Source organism: Neoarius graeffei, chromosome 7, assembly GCF_027579695.1.
Source record: "Neoarius graeffei isolate fNeoGra1 chromosome 7, fNeoGra1.pri, whole genome shotgun sequence".
Lineage (NCBI taxonomy): Eukaryota > Metazoa > Chordata > Actinopteri > Siluriformes > Ariidae > Neoarius > Neoarius graeffei.
In genome coordinates this window covers 60,479,111-60,500,227 of record NC_083575.1, presented here as the reverse complement: position 1 = coordinate 60,500,227, position 21,117 = coordinate 60,479,111, and the positions used below count along the sequence as shown (strand labels likewise).

General features: G+C 41.9%; 1 protein-coding gene across 4 annotated transcripts in view; it reads right to left on the bottom strand.

Moving 5' to 3' along the window:
• urb2 (URB2 ribosome biogenesis homolog) overlaps nucleotides 1–21,117 on the bottom strand; it is a 78,164-nt gene that overhangs the window by 53,105 nt on the left and 3,942 nt on the right. The window contains exon 1 of one of the 4 annotated variants that reach the window (XM_060926169.1): nucleotides 10,830–10,886. The exons of 1 other annotated variant lie outside the window; for it this stretch is intronic. The gene's annotated coding sequence lies outside the window, so the exon portion shown is untranslated. Of the gene's footprint in view, nucleotides 1–4,903; nucleotides 4,991–10,829; nucleotides 10,887–21,117 lie in introns of those variants that run through there. 2 more of the 4 variants (XM_060926170.1, XM_060926171.1) reach the window with 2 other exon arrangements.

Below are 21,117 nucleotides of genomic sequence, written 5' to 3'. Positions count from 1 at the left end.
TTGTCATCAAACTTCATACGCAAACTCTTCATAGCTCACCTGACATGTCCGCCAAATTTTGTGCACTTTCGCCCCTGGGGGTGCTGGTTATGGCGGAAATGATATTGCAGCTTCTGATTTGTCAAACTTGGCAAGCAAACTCTTTTCAAGACCCTTATTGGGGCGCTTGCCATGGTCGACAACGCACGAAATTTGGCTCCTTTTTCTTAGACTGCCACCGCTACTGAGAACCAAAAGCCCAGATCCAGCCGGGCCTCAGGGCCTCTATAGCGCCCCCTAACTCGTTGTGATTTTGGCCTCCCGCTTTAAGGTGCCTGGTTGCCATGTAGTTTGTAGGAGTGGCATGCCATTTGGTACGCATATGTATCTCACTAAGCCGGACAAAAATGTAATGCCAATGCATTAGCCACGCCCAACAGGAAGTGAGGTAATTTCACTTTTGTGCGAAATGCATGGCCACGAAGACGGCGCAACTCCTCCTAGACTGTTCATAGGAATGTCACCAAAATTGATACACATCATCTACAGACATGGCTGACAAAAGTTACTAAATAAGTTTCACGTAGCTTAAACCGCTCAGAAGTTATACGTCAATCAATTTTTAATGCAAAATTTTACATGCTTAAAAATTCATAACAAATCTTCTAATTGCTCAAAACTGCTCATACTTCACACGCAAATCCCTCATTGGGCTTCTGACATGTTCCCCATTTTCTGTGATATTTCGCCACTGGGGGCGCTATTTTTGGGCAAACAATCCAATCTTTCCTCAAATTTGGTCAAACTTCACGGCCACCCTCTTACTACCGCCCATGTCATGTATACCACATTTTGGGAATTTTCGTCCATGGGGGGCGCTGTTTTTGGCCGACGCAATTTCTCCCAAAACGGGTTTTTGGTAAATAATTCCATAATGCTTTTCCTTCACACCACTACCTTGTGATAGTGCGTTGCTGTTGTAGACTCTTATTTCTCCAACTCATAATCGCTCATGTACAGCATAGCGCCACCTTCTGACATGGGAAAAACCAAAAAATTTATTCTTCAAAAATCTATCTCTCATCTTCTATTTACTCAATTGTCATCAAACTTCATACGCAAACTCTTCATAGCTCTCCTGACATATCCGCCAAATTTTGTGCACTTTCACCCCTGGGGGTGCTGGTTATGGCACAAATGATATTGCAGCTTCTGATTGGTCAAACTTGGCAAGCAGACTCTTTACGGTATTTCGCGGGGACGCATGCCCCCGCCCCCCCTGGCCGCTGGCGCGAGGGCCCGTCGAGGCCGCTTGCGGCTTTAATTCTATTTGCAGTACATCTGAGACAGAAGAGAAAATAGAACACCAAAATGTATGTAAAGAGGGACATGTCCAAAACATATGTACCAAAGTGCCACGATGTTGGCGACATCTATCACAAAATGGATCAGTGTTAGGATAAACACGGGACAGTCTAGCCTTAGTCCAATATACACGGTGTAGGAGTTTGCACTGAATCACTCCGTGTCTAGCACACACTGAAGACGAATGGACACGACCAAGAATCCAATCCCAGACCATTGTCAAATCCATTCCCAAGTCCTGGGACCAGAGTTCCAGTAAGGTTTGATCAGAGGAGGAACAGAGAGATAGTATAGTTGTATATAATATGGAAATCAGCCCTTTTGGAAAGAGAGGCATCTTAAAAAACTTGTCAATAGAGATATCAGGAGGTATGTTAGGAAAGTCTGTGTATATTTTCCTATAAAAGTGTGTTACTTGTAAGTACCTAAAAAATTGTGTGCGGGGGAGTGCAAATTTCTCAACTAGTTGTTCAAATGTAGCAAATAAACCATCCACAAATAGGTCTTTAACTGTGGTTAAGCCCTTCTGGTGCCATAGACTGAAACTACCATGCTCCATAGAAGGAGGGAACAGGGGGTTGTAGCTAAGTGGCATAAGTAGAGATGGAGTTTTTACTCCTACATGATTACAGAACTGTCTCCAAATACGCAATGTGGATGTGACGAGCACATTCTTTCCACGGTTTGTTTTTTTAAGTAAGGGGGAGCAAGTTATCAGTGCATATAGAGTATCAGGTGTACTTGAAAGCGCCTCCAGCCAGCACCAAACAGGGGATTCCTCAGGGTCTGCACGCATCCAGTACTTAATAATGTGAAGATTGGCTGCCCAATAGTAAAATAAAAAATTAGGTAAAGCCATACCTCCCTTATCTTTAGGTTTTTGTAGTACTGCCTTACGCAGCCTTGGAACCTTTTTTCCCCAAATAAACTGTGATATTGCCATATCCAAACGGTGAAAGAAAGATTTGGGGATAAACATGGGAATGGACTGAAAGAGGTATAGAAACTTGGGGAGGACATTCATTTTTACTGAGTTAATTCTACCAGCTAGAGACAAAGGTAGGAATGACCAGCGCTTAAGGTCTTCCTTAACACGTGAAAATAGTGTTTCTAAGTTCACTTTAAGGAGATCGTTAAATTTAGGGGAGATTGCTACACCCAGGTATTTAAACCCATCTTTTGCCATTTTGAAAGGTAGCTGTGTCCCTGAGCTCAAGGGGTTTTTTTGGCCAATAGGAAAGACTTCACTTTTATCAACATTGAGTTTATATCCAGATAGTGTCCCAAAGTGTGTTAACATCTCAAGAATATGTGGCATACACTCTAGTGGATTAGAAACATATAAGAGAAGGTCGTCAGCAAATAATGACACTTTTTGTTGTATGCCATAGCGGGCTATTCCCTTAAATGTCTCAAGGCTACGCAGCGCAACAGCTAGCGGTTCAATTGCCATGGCAAAGAGGAGAGGGGAGAGAGGGCAGCCCTGTCTAGTGCCTCTATAGAGAGGGAAGCAGTCAGAGAAGTTACCATTTGTATGTACTGATGCCAGAGGAGAAGAATAGAGGAGCCGCACCCATGAAATAAAACCCTCACCAATGCCAAATCTGGAAAGACAGATAAAAAGATAGTCCCACTGGACTCTGTCAAAGGCCTTAGACGCGTCCATTGACACAACCACCTCAGGACACTGGGAATTATTGTTATCATAAATAATATTAAAGAGACGTCGTATATTAAAAAAAGAATGTCTGTTTTTGATGAATCCCGTTTGATCTGGGTGTATAATGGAGGGGAGAACAGATTCCAATCTAAGAGAGAGAGCCTTAGCTAGAATTTTTACATCTGCATTTAGTAATGATATTGAGGTATTTCACTCACGTGACCAAGTCATGTGACGCTGCCATTTTGGACGTCACGGCTCGAATCAGTTTGAATGCGAGGAAGGCGACAAACGAAAAACATAAAAGAAAAAGGAGCGAGATGCAGAAAACACCTTCACTATCCAGCGACGTAGGGCATTTACAGGACGAGCAGAGGGAGAGGGATTTGCAAAAATTGAGGTTAGCAGGCTTAGAGAACGACTTTACCTGCTTCCACCAGGATTGCTCACTGACGTACGGAAGTACACGAAGCCCTCGTCTTTACCTGACTTCGGCCCACATGATCTGTATACCTATGTCGTTAAAAACCTATCGCCATACACAGGTATTGATCTGAAAGCGTATACGAGTTTGGATGCCTACAGATATTTTGTGTCAGGCTGGGTAACATGCCTACATCAGTGGGTCGTCCCTGGAGCCGGTGGTCGCCATCTGATTACAGCTAAGGTTTGTTCACATTTTCATTTACTTTCGGTCCTCAGGATAAACAAAATGTTATTAAATGTCATTGAAATAACTTCTTAGTCTGTTGAGACATGGCCCGTTATAAATTTGCTGTTACCAGGCAATGACCAAGAACTGTATTATTAGGGTCGGTGTAGTTGTAGCAGTGTATTAGCAACTAGCTGTTAGCACTAGCTAATGTCAACAACAGTAACTAGTATGTTACTGTAGCAATATTTACGTTCAGTCATTTGGATGACTGTTAAAACCTTTCAGTCTCAAGTTTTTCCTTTACTGGATTTACTAGTTTACTGAGCTAGCGCGCTCGGGCAAGCCGGGAGCCATCGCGCGCTCGGCGGCCGAGCCGGGAGCCATCGCGCGCTCTCCGGCCGAGCCGGGAGCCATCGCGCGCTCTCCGGCCGAGCCGGGAGCCATCGCGCGCTAGCTCAGTAAACTAGTAAATCCAGTAAAGGAAAAACTTGAGACTGAAAGGTTTTAACAGTCATCCAAATGACTGAACGTAAATATTGCTACAGTAACATACTAGCTACTGTTGTTGACATTAGCTAGCTTGCCATCCAAAATGGTGGACACCGGGGCATCACGTGACCCTGTGACGTCAGGTGAAATACCTCAATAGGCCGGTAAGATTCACAGTCATCTGGGTCTTTATTCTTCTTCAGTATTAATGAGATGGAAGCTTGTCTGAGAGAGGGGGGCAGTGTGCCAGTTAATAAGGATTCATTAAACATGTTTAGTAAAAGAGGTTCTATTTTGGTGGAAAACTTTTTATAAAATTCTATTGGGAGACCGTCCAATCCTGGGGACTTTCCAGACTGCATAGCAGAGATTGCTTTTTTTATTTCATTTACTGTGAGAGTTTGGTCAAGGGTCTCTTTCTGGGAGTCAGTAATGGTAGGCATATCAGCATTTATTTTATCAAAAAAAGACGTCAATGACTGGGGGTCTGTGTTATGTTCCGGTGTATAAAGGGTACTGTAGAAGTCTTTGAAGGCTTTATTGATTTCTAGAGGGTCAGTAACAATGCCTGTTGGGGTAGCTATTCTTGTTATTAGATTAGATGTGGAGGCCTGACGCAGTTGGTATGCCAATAGCTTGGATGGTCTCTCCCCGCTCTCATACAGAGAATGTCTCAATTTAAGTAGTTTGGATTCCGCCTGTTCTGTAGCTAAAATATCAAACTCAGATTTTAAGGTTATAAGTCTTTTAAATACCTCTGGTGTTGGGCAAGAAGCATAGTCATCATCAAGCTGTGCTATATCAGCAAGAAGCTGAGCCTGGCGTTCCCTTTGCTGCTTCCCCTGAAATCCACAAAAGCCTATAATTTGTCCTCTAATGAATGCCTTGAAAGTTTCCCAAATAAGTGAAGGAGAAACCCCTGGAGAAACATTAGTGGACACAAACATATCTATCTGGGCTGATATAAAATTAACAAACGCCTCATCTGAAAGAAATAGTGGGTTGAAACGCCAAGGGACGCGGGTGTTGGGCTTCTCAGGGAAAGATAGCACTAAAGACACTGGTGAATGATCTGAAATTACAATGGGATTATAAGATACTGTACGCGTGTGAGAAAGTAGCCTCTTGTCTAAAAGAAAAAAGTCAATGCGAGAAAATGAGTGGTGTACTGGAGAGAAAAAAGAAAACTTTTTAGCCTGAGGATGTAGAAACCGCCAAGGATCACTAACACCATATTCCTCCATAAAAGATTTGATCACATGAGCTGATTTTGAGTCGTGAATAGCTCTATTGGAAGAGCGGTCCAGAGAAGTATTTAAACAGCAGTTGAAGTCACCACCTAGTATTAGATAATGAGACTGGAGGTCGGGAATCATAGAGAAAAGCTTCTGGAAAAAGTGATCATTATCCCAATTGGGTGCGTATATACTGGCAAAAACCACTGGCGTATTATACAAGGTGCCTGAAACAAAAACGAAGCGCCCATTAGGGTCAGCCACAGTATGTAACACTTTAAATGGGACAGCTTTATGAATTATAATAGCTGTTCCCCTTGCTTTGCTAGGGAAATGAGAATGGTATAGTTGCCCAACCCATTTACGTCGTAATTTGCTGTGCTCCAAGGACCCTAAATGAGTTTCCTGTAAAAGGGCAACCATTGCACGCAGGCTATGTAGGTGATTCAATACCTTACTGCATTTGACTGGAGAATTTAAACCCTTAACATTCCAGCTAACAACAGAGAGGTCACCTCCCTGGGGGACAGAACCACTAGCTGTCATACCACATACACAAGAGAGAAGAGTAGATGAGCCTGCCAGATGAGAGCAGGCATGATAAGACCACAGTGGGGAGGGGAGAGGGGGGCAAACATACAACCAAACAAAAACAAGAAGACAAAAAAAATATATATATATATACATAAAAGAAATGAGGCTAAGCACAATCAAAAGCCAGATACAGCTTCCCAAACAAGCTGCAGATTTTAACGTCTTATCTTCCGGAACTTCAAGAAGCTAACACTTCAACAGGAACATGAGATGGTAATTATCATAAAGAGTGATGAGTGAGTACTACACATTTGTTACGGTTCAGATGTCTGCTGGGCTGAAGTTGCCAATGGACACAAAAAAGAAAATAATTGCATGGCCTAAGTGAGCAAGCAATAGTGAAATAGAGGTCAGTTTGTAAACGAGATAACAGTCAACATTCTTTTTAGGAAAAACAAAGCCTGTGATGGGCACCTCACACACTTGCCCACCTTCAAACATAGGGCTATGTCCTTGGCACGGTTAGTCCATTTCCACTACCTGGTCAATAGATGCGACGCCGTCGTTCGGTTCAGTTGGGTTTTTCTTGGATCAATCCATGCTGCTGGATAAAGTGTAGAGCTGCCGCAGGTGTCTCGAATTGGTGCTGCTTGCCGTCCAGTAGAGTAATTTTCAGGTTACCGGGATAACCGCATCCATAGTCTTTGACCCCCGAATTCCCACGAAGCAGGCGTTTGACGTTGGTAAACTCCTCGCGCTTCTTAAGTTGAGCATTCGTGAGGTCGGGGAAAAGATGTACCCATTTGCCATCATATTTCAGTGAGTCGCCCATCTCCCTGGCTTTTAGAAGTAGGGCGGCTCTGTCCCGCTGGTAGAGCAATCGTATAATCATCGGCCGCGGTGCCTCGCTCTGTTGTCTACGGAGGGCTCTATGAGCACGATCAATGGCAGGTTCAAAGCTAAGATTCAGAGTGTCGTGTAGCCATTTAGCTAGCCAGCCAGCTGCATGAGGACCCTCGGCGCCCTCCTTCAGGCCAATTACTCTGATATTATTCCGTCTAGACCTGCTTTCCAGTTCCTCACATTTTGTTTTCAAGGACGACACCTCACTGGTCAGAGTGGCGACGGCGGTGTGTAAATCAAATCAAATCAAATCAAATCAAGTTTATTTGTACAGCGCTTTTAACAATAAACATTGTCGCAAAGCAGCTTTACAGAATTTGAACGACTTAAAACATGAGCTAATTTTATCCCTAATCTATCCCCAATGAGCAAGCCTGTGGCGACGGTGGCAAGGAAAAACTCCCTCAGACGACATGAGGAAGAAACCTCGAGAGGAACCAGACTCAAAAGGGAACCCATCCTCATTTGGGCAACAACAGACAGCCTGACTATAATATTAACAGTTTTAACAGGTATAACCCTCAACTGTCCTCATGGGGCCGTACAGAATCACCACAAAACACAGCACTGTTCTCCACTTCGGCTAGTCTATTAGCATGAGAGTCCACTGAAGTTTGCAGAGCGCTGGTGGTGGAAGTCAATTCTTCACGCACAGCCGATATCTCCGTTCTCAGTGAACCGACTACTGACTCAATTTTCCCAAAAATATCAGCCTTCAATATGTTCAGCTGGTCAGTAAGATTCGTAACGTTTAGAGGAGTGTCAGGCTGGCTATCCTGGCCTTGTGTGCAATGTCCAGTGTCTTTAGAGCTGGCAGCTAGGCGCTTAGCAGCATTCGGCATGGTTGTTGACAAAGAAAAATTTAACGTCGCAAAAAATCCGATTAGACAACCGGTGACCAAGAAAGTAATGCACTCTAGATTAACCTGGTGTATTAAAAATAGACATTGAGTGTGTACTCATCTAAAAGATAACGATTTCCATCACATTTCCAAGGAGCTCACTTAACCGCGTCCACTCGGCTCCATTACCCGGAAGTCTCCCTTTTGCTGCTGTTTTAACTGATCTTTTTCCACAGTGGATCCATGCCACTCGATTGAAGAAGGCTCCATAACAAAGTTGTGTTACAATAACAAGTTTGCTGCTATTAACGCTTTTTGTGTCCCTATCTAGTCTCCCTCTGGCCAGTTTTCTCTCTCTCTCTCTCTCTCTCTCTCTATTTCTGAGCTCTACACAGATTCGACTGAGAATCCTCAAGACGTTGTGAACAAAGAGGGGAAGAGATCTTGCGCCCCATTTGGAACCAATCATCCTCACTACAACCATGACAGTCCTCATCACGGGTTTCGTGACTTCATCTTTGCTCGGGGCAGGGTTACCCGCCCGAGCCTTCTGGACCACTTCATTGCTCGGAGCAGGGTTACCCGCTCGAGCTGGACTTTGAGACAACATCTTCTGGACTAACTTCGCTAACTGGACTGCACAAGCGCACACCACACGAATGTGTTATGTCTTTCATCTGATGCCGTTTTCTACTATTATTACACATCTCCATGCTCTGAAACTATGTATTCTTACAGGACTCTGTTCTCACTATAGGTCGATATGCCTTCTAATTTCATTTTTCCCTCACTGTTTTAGAACAAATTACTCTGAAGGAAGTAGCGTGTATCTGGGAATTAAGAGGTTTTGAGTTTCTCTAAGCTCCAGTGAGGTGGGACGAGGGCTGATCGGGCATGCCCACCCTCTGAGCACCAATATACGTCAAGAAGGGCAAAGATTAACTCAAGATTAATTCTCGATGTAATCACATATATGATCATGAGGTGATAATGATCAAATATGATCCTAGGATTTGATAATAGTGATACTATTATCAAAGGGGGGGGATTGTTAGGTTTATATAAGTATTATTCTTGACCAAGAAGGCAGTAATTTATTAAAATGGTGACAAAATTAAGGATTAACTTAAGGTTCAGTTAAAAATGACCTTCTGTCTCGGCTGGACATTGTTTGGGAACATTTTGTTTATTTTTTGATATGAATGTGTATTCATTCAGAGAGGTGTCTGAAAGATTCACCAAGGTCTGTTTTGGTGTCAGATCGACCCACACACACTCTGAAATGGTAGAATTAAGGTTCATGTTTATGTTAATTCATGTTTAGTTGAAACTTAGGTTTATAGCTTCTTAAAAGCTTGAAATATACTATGGTAGTGATTTGGATCCCGTAATTAATGAATGCATTCCGTGATTAATGTTAGTTTTATAGTTTTAGATTAGTTTCATAATGACATTATAATTATAGTTAAGATCTTATGATTCTAAGGGTTTTTAGTTTAAAAGTATTAACCTAATTTAGTTACGAGTTTAATCCTGTTAGTTGTTTAATTATTCTCTCTCTTTCAGACATATTCTCATTGTTCTTATGTTTAAGTTGTTCTTATTTTTATGTTTATTTTCTTATAACATTCTTTGTTTTAGCATTATTAAAGACATATTGTTATTTGTTATTTTGCTTATGTTGATGAAATCAAGATGTAATTTACTGACTTAACACACATTCATGTGTTAAGAAATGATGTTAAATTATTAGATCCTTTCTGTGCAAACTAGTGTCTTTGACCTTCTCTGAATAGACTCCGTAGACTAGACATTCTGTGTTTAGACATTCCATGCTCTAACCATAATATTGACCATAAGCCGAGACTCTGATATCTATCTGTACCTTACTGTCATCAGAAATATGTTTTTATATTATGATTGATTCAAGATCATTACCCACTTCCACATAGACGCACACCCATTACACACACACACACACACACACACACAAATGAAGACAAAACATAAACACAGAGATACTATAAGATGTTTCCAAGAATGTTTTCATTTCGACGAAGTGACTGTGCGAATAAACTGGCATGTGAACTCTCTGGTGTTCCCTTGTCTGTTTCTCTCGACCTGATCATTCGTCCTCGGATCCGAGGGGGGCCCACGAAGGAATCGGGGTCTCTTGCTGGGTTGAACCCCAACACCGACTGTTCACTTGAACTGAATTAGTTTATTAAGGCTTCATAACTTTATGGAAACATAAATATCAGCTTAAATTTAAGCGTAATTTTAATAACATTAGGGAAAATAAGTTTGTTTGGGGGCGGCGCGGTGGTGTAGTGGTTAGTGCTGTTGCCTCACAGCAAGAAGGTCCGGGTTCGAGCCCGGGGGCCGGCAAGGGCCTTTCTGTGCGGAGTTTGCATGTTCTCCCCGTGTCCGCGTGGGTTTCCTCCGGGTGCTCCGGTTTCCCCCACAGTCCAAAGACATGCAGGTTAGGTTAACTGGTGACTCTAAATTGACCGTAGGTGTGAATGGTTGTCTGTGTCTATGTGTCAGCCCTGTGATGACCTGGCAACTTGTCCAGGGTGTACCTCGCCTTTCGCCCGCAGTCAGCTGGGATAGGCTCCAGCTTGCCTGCAACCCTGTAGAACAGGATAAAGCGGCTAGAGATAATGAGAGGAGATGTTTGGTTTTTTTTAATTATTTATTTTAACCGAATGTGACTGATTTTGGTTCTGTGGGTTTAAAGTTAATAGATTTTTTTTAAACGGCTCCCATAAATAAACACACATTTGGATAATAAGCCTAATAGTTAAATAGTTTTATGTTTATAAAATAAATCTGTAATCATTTGGAGATTCGTGATTGATATTTTTACATTACAGTCCCTGAATGAAAAAAAAAAAAAAACTGGCCTCAACGTGCACTTTTCCACCAGCATGATTAGATTTGGAGAGCTAAAATTTAACTCGATAAGGATCGACATGAACTAAATGTTTAAAAAAATATTAAACTATGGCAGTTTTAAAAACGGTTATATTCGAAGCACTTATTTTAATTAATATTGTGATACTATCCTGCGTTTATACAGAAAATACATGACATCTTACATGCAAGAAATTTGAATTCAAGTTTTTTAAAAGCAATTATTCCCCCTTAACATTTCGAATACTTACAGTCACATCACACACGTGTTCCTGTTGAAGTTTAAGTTGTAACTCTGACCCTTGCACTTCTCCCAGACAGAAGTAATCGATTGACTATTAGCGATAGAGGGTGATTTTATTGCAACTCATATTTTCAGATCATTTGAATGAAGTACTTATCGAAATCTTTCCTCTGGTCTTTGTAATGTGGTCTTCTGAGTCATACAAATTCTCAATCCTGGACTACCTTTTATTCCTACACCTCCTTAACGTTTTAAAGATTTTAAACATTTTGTATCATCCTAACATGACTTTCACTAGTTTAAATAAAACGTTCAAAAATGACGTTGATATAGCCAAGTTATGCTTGTTTTAAAGCACTAGTATCTGGATTCAATTTAAGCAACTACTCACAATTACTGGTTAATAGGACACACTGGGAGCACTTTTTGTTGTTTTGCTGCTGTTTGCAAAACGTTCTGAGAACAAATCCTTTTAAGTTACTGGTTTGTTTTTATCAAGAAAGTTTTCTTTGCATAAAATATAGCTTTGGTGTTTCTTTGCACATTAAGGATCAGAGAGTATTCCCCAAACATCCCATAATTGTTAAATAATTTGAACCACTCTGAAACCTTGTGGTAATATATGATTCAGAAAATAATTTGATCGTCTCATAACCTTTAAATTATTTGAACCAAATCAGGATGGTTTGGAGAATGTTCTTTTAAAGGGGAGAACATTCTCAGTACCATCCATATATAAACCTCATTGTGTGTCATAAATTTCCCACTTATGTTTGCCTCTAATGAAGTAGTAATGAAACACTCACTTTCTAATATTACAAAACCAGCAGGCTCAAGGACAGTTTCTTTCACCAGGCGGTCAGGAGGCTCAACTCCCTCCCTGTTCTGCCCCCCCAGCACACGCACACACACACACACACACATACACACATACTCTCAACATTCATTCGTACACTGAACTCAGGGACTCCACATTTCACGTTACCTCGCTCATTTGCACTATTCCGCACTACCTCACCTTAACAGCTATTAGTTTATTGTTTATACTGTTTATTTCATGTTTACCTACTATACCTCAAGTGCCCTTGACTATTTATTTTATGTCCCTTTGCTCCAATTTATATGTGTGTATATATATGTGTATATATATATATATATATATATGTGGGCGGCACGGTGGTGTAGTGGTTAGCGCTGTCGCCTCACAGCAAGAAGGTCCTGGGTTCGAGCCCCGGGGCCGGCGAGGGCCTTTCTGTGTGGAGTTTGCATGTTCTCCCCGTGTCCGCGTGGGTTTCCTCTGGGTGCTCCGGTTTCCCCCACAGTCCAAAGACATGCAGGTTAGGTTAACTGGTGACTCTAAATTGACCGTAGGTGTGAATGTGAGTGTGAATGGTTGTCTGTGTCTATGTGTCAGCCCTGTGATGACCTGGCGACTTGTCCAGGGTGTACCCCGCCTTTCGCCCGTAGTCAGCTGGGATAGGCTCCAGCTTGCCTGCAACCCTGTAGAACAGGATAAAGCAGCTAGAGATGATGAGATATATATATATGTGTGTGTGTGTGTGTGTGTGTATATATATATATATACACACACACACACCTGTGAGTGTTTATGTCTATTTTCTTATCTAGTGTTTATACTGTTTATATTGTTTATTTCAGTTATTCTATTTTGATTTATTGCATTGCCTGTTTGCACCGTGGGTCAGAGAGGACTGAAATTTAATCTGTGTTGTATGTCGAGCATGTATAGCATATTTGACAATAAAGTTGACTTGACATGTTACAATAATACACATATTAAACAACAACAACAACAACAATAATAATAATAATAATAATAATACATGCATACATTTTGTTTGGGATAGTGCTGATATTGTTGACCAAAATACAATGTTCCTAGGATGTTATGAAATGGCTCCCCCAAGAACCAGCTGGGCAGTCATTTAGGCATGTAACCATAATATTAAAAGTAATTTCTATGGCTATTATTTTTGATAGTACTTGATCTACACCATCAAGTTACTACTTAGTGATGACTAACAATTATTGTGGCAGTATGGTGGTGCAGTGGTTAGCACTGTTGCCTCACAGCAAGAAGGTTCAAGCCCAGTGGCTGAGAGGGGCCTTTCTGTGTGGAGTTTGCATGTTTTCCCCATGTCTATGTGGGTTTCCTCGGAGTGCTTCGGTTTCTCCCACAGTCCAAAGACATGCAGTTAGGCTAACTGGCTCCTCTAAATTGTCCAAAAGCAGAGGAGTAACTAGCTAGTTGTAGTTACTTAGACAAGAAAGTCTGGGAAAGGGACCCAACACACTGGATGGGTGAAGAACAATTATTGTTTCCCAGAACATTCTGGGATTGGGCTTTTCCTTTTTTTTTTTTTCTCCACACAAATCTTTTTGAGTTTCTGTTTTTTTTTTATGTTTTATCTTATAAAATTTACTTATTACAGGGACCATGTACAAAATACATTAATCATATAAAGGAAAAAGATGCTTTGTACCTGATTTAGCTACTAGCTAAGTTCCATCTGCATTATGCGCCTCTGGAGGTCTCTGGACCCCATTTAGAGAACCATAGGTTTAGAGAACAGTTAATGGTAATACTCTAGTATCTGTAAGCATAATTTCCCCATATGTTCTGAATTCTGACATTTATTTATAAAACAATGCTCTGACTTGTTTTTATAAACAAAAACTATAATCTACATATCACATGCAATACTTTAGAACACAACAGTAACCTAAGAGCAGTGCTCTCCAAGCTGTGCACATGAATCGATGAATCGTGCATCCTCAAACATGTCTACGCGGATTGGACCCCCCTTCCCCCCCAAAAAACCCCGGAAGTACACACAGTGCAGCACACAGTAAAACGGTTTTTGCCATGCCTTAACCTAATAAACATTAGTATTTTTCTAGCTGACCTTGCCATGGAAATATGTTTTCTTTATTCTCATTGCTGTCTCTGACACCGAATTTCAGTTTTATGCTTTATGTTGAAACTTTAAAGAGTTAGGTTTTCATTTTTAAATCGAAGTGTTACCTTGGCACCAATGGCTTCACTCTTTTGACCACTTCAAACATTTGAGGCTTTGAGGACATTCTGAAGCACATTGACATATTTTATATATCCAGCAAATGAATCCAATTATAGAAATAATTATTGTTGTATAGTTCTTTGTTTATTTCATTGTCAGTATGACGTTGTAGGCATAGAAGTATACCAGATTTTATTTAATAAACTCGCTAATCATATTAGCAGGTCCTCTTGGCACAATCTTACAATTGCAGGGACACTTACATGGTGTTGTGTGTAGTGTGGTTTCCCCCCAACAAATATCTACTCCGTGATGGTTCTGGTCATTTGATGGAGGGGGTAACAAAAATTGTGTACATAGAAACAGATGGACTACTCATCTCATCTCATTATCTGTAGCCGCTTTATCCTGTTCTACAGGGTCGCAGGCAAGCTGGAGCCTATCCCAGCTGACTACGGGCGAAAGGCGGGGTACACCCTGGACAAGTCGCCAGGTCATCACAGGGCTGACACATAGACACAGACAACCATTCACACTCACATTCACACCTACGGTCAATTTAGAGTCACCAGTTAACCTAACCTGCATGTCTTTGGACTGTGGGGGAAACCGGAGCACACCCACACGGACATGGGGAGAACATGCAAACTTTCCACACAGAAAGGCCCTTGCCGGCCACGGGGCTCAAACCCACACCTTCTTGTTGTGAGGCGACAGCGCTAACCACTACACCACCGTGCCACCCAGTTGGACTACTTGGAAACAAAATGATAATAGCTGGTGACTGACAGCCTCGTCTTCAAGCCCTTTATGTGACAGGGCATCATCCAATACACTTAAAAAGAGGTGATTAAGAGAGATGCATTATATTGTCATGTATGTATAAAAGGTATGTTAAATTATGAAAAATGCAGTTTTGTAAATATTGTTTGCTTAGAATAATTTATTAGTATGAAACATGCTAATGGCTTGCACAAAAAAGCTGGAAGCTGATATTTTAACTATTAATTGTGGCAACTAATGTTAGTGTTCGGTACACAGGACAGAAAAGGTTGGTTTTATGTTGCCTGTATTTGCTTGTCAACAAGTAACTGTATTAAGTAGGCTAGCATGTGCACACATACTGTTAAGAAAGGCAGTCATGGTCTGTAGTAGGGATGGTCAGAACAAGTATTGCTTTTAATTATGACATTTTTTAAAAATAAACATTCATCTTTAGAACTACTTTATCCTGGTAAAGTTTATGGTGGATCCAGAGCGAATCCTGTGAATCCTGGCTGCAAAGTAGGAATACGTGCTGGTGCCAGTCCATTACAGGGCACCATGCACACACACACACACACACACACCAAGGCATTGTACTGTAGCCAGTCAACCTACTGGCATGTTGTTGGGAGGTATGAGGAAACTAGTTAACCCAAGAGAACATGCACATTAGTTCTGCACAAACCGTAACATGAGCTCAGGATCAAATCAGGGACCCTGGAGCTGTGAGGCAGCAAGACTACCTGCTGTGCCATAGTGCTACACAAAATCCATTATAATATAAGAATATTGTTACTGTGTGCTAAGCCTATTTTCTATTAATATGAAAAACAAAATGCTGCAGGATGTAATATTGATGTGTAGAACATTTACTATATTGATTTAAGTGTAGAGAGCTGTACAGGGTTGTAGTGAGATATTTGATAAAATTCTGAAATAAAGCATGACAGTAAAATGCATAAGCATATAGTAAATACACACTAGTCATTAAACTTGCTTGCATTTATATACTAGCCTGGCTATGCCAATGTTTAGGGTTCTCATGTGTGTGTAAACAAATACAGGCCACTCAGGTGGCACAGTGGTGCAGTGTCGTCTCAGTGTAAGAAGGTTCTGGGTTTGAATCTCACAGTCGACGGGGGTCTTTCTCTGTGGAGTCTGCATGTTCTCCCCGTGTCTATGTAGGTTTGCTTCAGTTTCCTCCCACAGTTCACGGACATGCAGATAAGATACAATGGGGCCACTGCAATTGGTGCAAGCTGTAGTGGCTTTCCAGCAATAGCGTATGTACATATATTTTGCTATGGCAAAGCAAAATAAATTAAAAAAAATTTAAATAGTTGGAGACTGGGGCGGCACGGTGGTGTAGTGGTTAGCGCTGTCGCCTTACAGCAAGAAGGTCCAGGTTCGAGCCCCATGGCCGGCGAGGGCCTTTCTGTGTGGAGTTTGCATGTTCTCCCCATGTCTGCGTGGGTTTCCTCTGGGTGCTCCAGTTTCCCCCCACAGTCCAAAGACATGTAGGTTAGGTTAACTGGTGACTTTAAATTGACCGTAGGTGTGAACGGTCGTCTGTGTCTATGTGTCAGCCCTGTGATGACCTGGCGACTTGTCCAGGGTGTACCCTGCCTTTCGCCTGTAGTCAGCTGGGATAGGCTCCAGCTTGCCTGCAACCCTGTAGAACAGGATAAAGTGGCTAAAGATAATGAGATAAGATGAGTTGGAGACCGCAAGACTTTCCAATACCTCCTTCATACAAAAGACCAGGGTTGGGCCTGGGTTATTTGACCAATATCATACGCTTTTTTTTCAGTTCAAACCAAGAGTCAACACTGATCAACCCCTGGTTATGACAGTTCAGATAGGCCCTAGGTCACAACCTGCAAAAACTGTTTAAACGGTTTTAGAGAAATTATTGGTCAATGTTTTAATGAGGTGGTGTCACCCAGAACCCCATTAACATAAAAAAAAAACCCTTATGAAATAATGAAATGTTTATTTTGCATGCACAAACAAATAGAAATACTTTTGTGTTCTCAGGTTAAGTTCACAGTGTGCGTAAGTGTGCAAAACGCTATGAGGTAGTGCTCTTGCATGTTTTAATTTCATAAACACGGAAAGTGAGTGGAGAAACGGAGTATAGCAATTCAGTGCATGGAGAGTTGTACCAACTAATAATAATCAAGGAGCTGCACAAGGGTTTAGTGAAAATCCGGAATTGGCTCCCAATCAAATTTCGTATTGATTATAAAATACTATTGACCTTTAAAGCACTGAATGGTCTTGCACCACAGTACCTGAGTGAACTTTTGGTCCTCTATGACCCGCCATGCCTACTTAGATCAAAAGGTGCAGGCTATCTGCCGGTACCTCGTATAGTGAAGGCTACATCAGGGGGCAGAGCCTTTTCTTACAAAGCCCCACAGTTATGGAACAGCCTTCCAAATAATGTTTGGGAATCAGACACAGTCTCAGCATTTAAGTCTAGGCTGAAAACATATCTGTTTAGTCAAGCCTTTTGTTAATGGTGTTTATGAGGTAAAGGTGTAAATCTGGAGGATCCTCAGACATAGAGTGTTTTGGTAAACTGGGATGTATGGATGCTGTCAGTCCCCAACTCGCTTGCTCACTCGAGTTTGTTGACGGTGTAGTGGCTGGCTGCTTTATGTCCCAGGGCTCTAGGGTTGCCGACTTTCTCATATCCAAATGAGGGACACTTTGTTCCGGGTGCGGACAAGTACCGGTACAGGCCCTGTATGCGCACCCCAGCACCCCAAAATAGTTACCGAATCGCCTTTAGGTGAGGGTTTCAAATGTAGGCCACTACAAATTCTGCGCGCTTCGGCAGCGCATTGATATCTGAGCTCCGTATCAATGCGCAGCCGAAGCGCGCAGAACGTGTTAGTACGCCTGTCATTATAGTGCGGACTTTCCATAGCATAGAAAATCGCCACGTTTCAATTTTTTTAACTGAACTTGTTTCATGTCACTGGTCATATAAACCTATGTAAACAGGAAAAACGCGGAAGAGTTTGGTGGCATCTAACTACAGCCCCAAAAAATACCATTGGCCATACTGAGCCTAGCTACATTGCTAACAGGAGTGACAGCGCATCTGACTGCGTCTGACTGACTGGGAGGTCATGCAAAGCTTGGAGAGGTACGGAGCAGCTCGTCTCAATTCAGATAAGAGCATATTTCATTATGGAAGTACGGTGGACTGTTCCTTTAAAGGGACCAAAAGTAATTGGACAATTGACTCAAAGGCTATTTCATGGGCAGGTGTGGGAAATTCCTTCGTTATGTCATTCTCAATTAAGCAGATAAAAGGCCTGGAGTTGATTTGAGGTGTGGTGCTTGCATTTGGAAGATTTTGCTGTGAAGAAAACATGCGGTCAAAGGAGTTCTCCATGCAGGTGAAACAAGCCATCCTTAAGCTGCGAAAACAGAAAAAAACCCATCCGAGAAATTGCTACAATATTAGCAGTGGCAAAATCTACAGTTTGGTACATCCTGAGAAAGAAAGAAAGCACTGGTGAACTCATCAATGCAAAAAGACCTGGACACTCACAGAAGACAACAGTAGTGGATGATCGCAGAATAATTTCCATGGTGAAGAGAAACCCCTTCACAACAGCCAACCAAGTGAACAGCACTCTCCAGTAGGTAGGCGTATCAATATCCAAATCTACCATAAAGAGAAGACTGCATGAAAGTAAATACAGAGGGTTCACTCCACGGTGCAAGCCACTCATAAGCCTCAAGAATAAAAAGGCTAGATTGGACTTTGCTAAAAAACATCTAAAAAAGCCAGCACAGTTCTGGAAGAACATTCTTTGGACAGATGAAACCAAGATCAACCTCTACCAGAATGATGGAAAGAAAAAAGTATGGCGAAGGCGTGGTACAGCTCATGATCCAAAGTATACCACATCATCTGTAAAACACGGCGGAGGCAGTGTGATGGCTTGGGCATGCATGGCTGCCAGTGGCACTGGGTCACTAGTGTTTATCGATGATGTGCCACAGGACAGAAGCAGCCGGATGAATTCTGAGGTATTCAGAGACATACTGTGTGCTCAAATGCAGCCAAACTGATTGGTCGGCGTTTCATAATACAGATGGACAATGACCCAAAACATAAAGCCAAAGCAACCCAGGAGTTTATTAAAGCAAAGAAGTAGAATATTCTTGAATGGCCAAGTCAGTCACCTGATCTCAACCCAATTGAGCATGCATTTCACTTGTTAAAGACTAAACTTCAGACAGAAAGGCCCACAAACAAACAGCAACTGAAAACCGCTGCAGTAAAGGCCTGGCAGAGCATTCAAAAGGAGGAAACACAGCGTCTGGTGATGTCCATGAGTTCAAGACTTCAGGCAGTCATTGCCAACAAAGGGTTTTCAACCAAGTATTAGAAATGAACATTTTATTTACAATTATTTAATTTGTCCAATTACTTTTGAGCCCCTGAAATGAAGGGATTGTGTTTAAAAAATGCTTCACATTTTTATGCAATCATTTTGTTCAACCCACTGAATTAAAGCTGAAAGTCTGAACTTCAACTGCATCTGAATTGTTTTGTTCAAAATTCATTATGGTAATGTACAGAACCAAAATTAGAAAAATGTTGTCTCTGTCCAAATATTTATGGACCTAACTGTACGTCAGTTACATCGCTGTATACGTCAGTTACGTCACTGCGTTTGCATAAACCTTGGCGCGAACATGGAAGCAACAACAACAAGAAGCAGCAACAACAACAATAATGGATGACTTTGCGTTTGTACAGCTGCTGCTTCTCGTTGCTTAAAAAAGGCGACCTTTCGCGGTCTTGCTATTGTTGTTGGTCTTAACAACTCCCTCCCCCCGCTGACGTAAGCGGTTCTTTCCTCTGGCCCAGCAAAGAGTTGGTGCTAGGTTTTCTAGCCCCAGAGCCAGTTCTTTGTCAGTGGAAACAGAAAACCCGGTTCCAAACTAAGCACTGGCCCCGAACCAGCCCTGGAACTGCTTTGGTGGAAAAGGGGCATGAGTTACATGTTGGTCCTGGGATTGAGACGCTGACCTCTTCTGCTCCTCGGACCTGCCTGATCCATCTTAGTGCCCTTTGTCTGGTTGGAGTCTCATCGCATCGCTCCTGTGGAGGACAGCCCCATGTGGACAGTTGAAAGTCACACTTGGAGGACGCTCTGGACTCTTACAGTAATGCTTTTATGGCTGAGGACTACAGTTGACTTGCTAACTTTAGGACTGCAGTTGTCATGAACAGTTTTGCACTCAAGTTTCCATCAATGAAGAGTTTATAACATCAACGAAACTGACTTCATGTTGAAACTGTTAATGTTATAGTCTGTTGTTGCCCAAATGAAGATGGGTTCCCTTTTGAGTCTGGTTCCTCTCGAGGTTTCTTCCTCATGTCGTCTGAGGGAGTTTTTCCTTGCCGCCATTGCCACAGGCTTGCTCATTGTGGATAGATTAGGGATAAAATTAGCTCATGTTTTAAGTCGTTCAAATTCTGTAAAGCTGCTTTGCGACAATGTTTATTGTTAAAAGCGCTATACAAATAAACTTGATTTGACTTGAGTTAGTTGACTCAGAGTTTTAGGAAACTGGGTTTTTGGTTTCACAAAGCCAATTCAGCTCGACTCCGAATCAGTTTCCACAGCGACATACTTCATGAACCTAACCTGCTTGCTGGCAGGTTTTCTTCAACTAAACCTGAGTTTCTCCTCCTCTGTAGCTGAAGCCTGCAGACTGAAAGCAGTGGCAGACATGGCGTATCCTTTTGTGGAAGAGCCAATTGATATCGAAGCGGAAATACTCCGCAGAAATCTCTGTTGGGAGAGGATTATTAGATTCCGATTGGATGTTTTATCATTACCTGATGAGCATTTGTTTGAGCGTTTCCGTTTTTCTGCACCATCAATAATTTATCTGAATAATATTCTTAGCCCTCACGTGACACATCGTGGACATGTGCTCAGTACAGAGCAAATTCTTTGTATTGCACTTCAGGGTTTTTTTTGCCAATGGAAGGTTGTTTTTTTTAAATATAACATCGGTGATGTGGAGCATGTGTCGAAGGCAACCGTCTGTTGGGCTGTGAGAAACGTCACTCTGGCACTGAAACGTCTAAAATACATGTTTGTAGTGTTTCCAGGACACAGACCAACCAGAGTCCTCAGAGAGGAATTTCACAGAATAACAGGTATCAGTCTAGCAATAATTGATGAAGTATGAAGCTTTGAGACTTGAAGCACTAATCAATTTGATATATTTTAGGGTTTCCGGGTGTGATTGGATGCACAGACTGCACGCACATCCCCATCACAGCTCCTTCAGTGAATGAAGGAGATTATATGAATAGAAGATCTTTTCACAGCAGTAATGTACAGGTATCCTAAATACAGCCTTTAGCATTCCAAATGAAAGATACTGCAGCTCTTGTCCACTGTGAAGATCATTTTTGATGCGGCCCACCTCATCACTAAT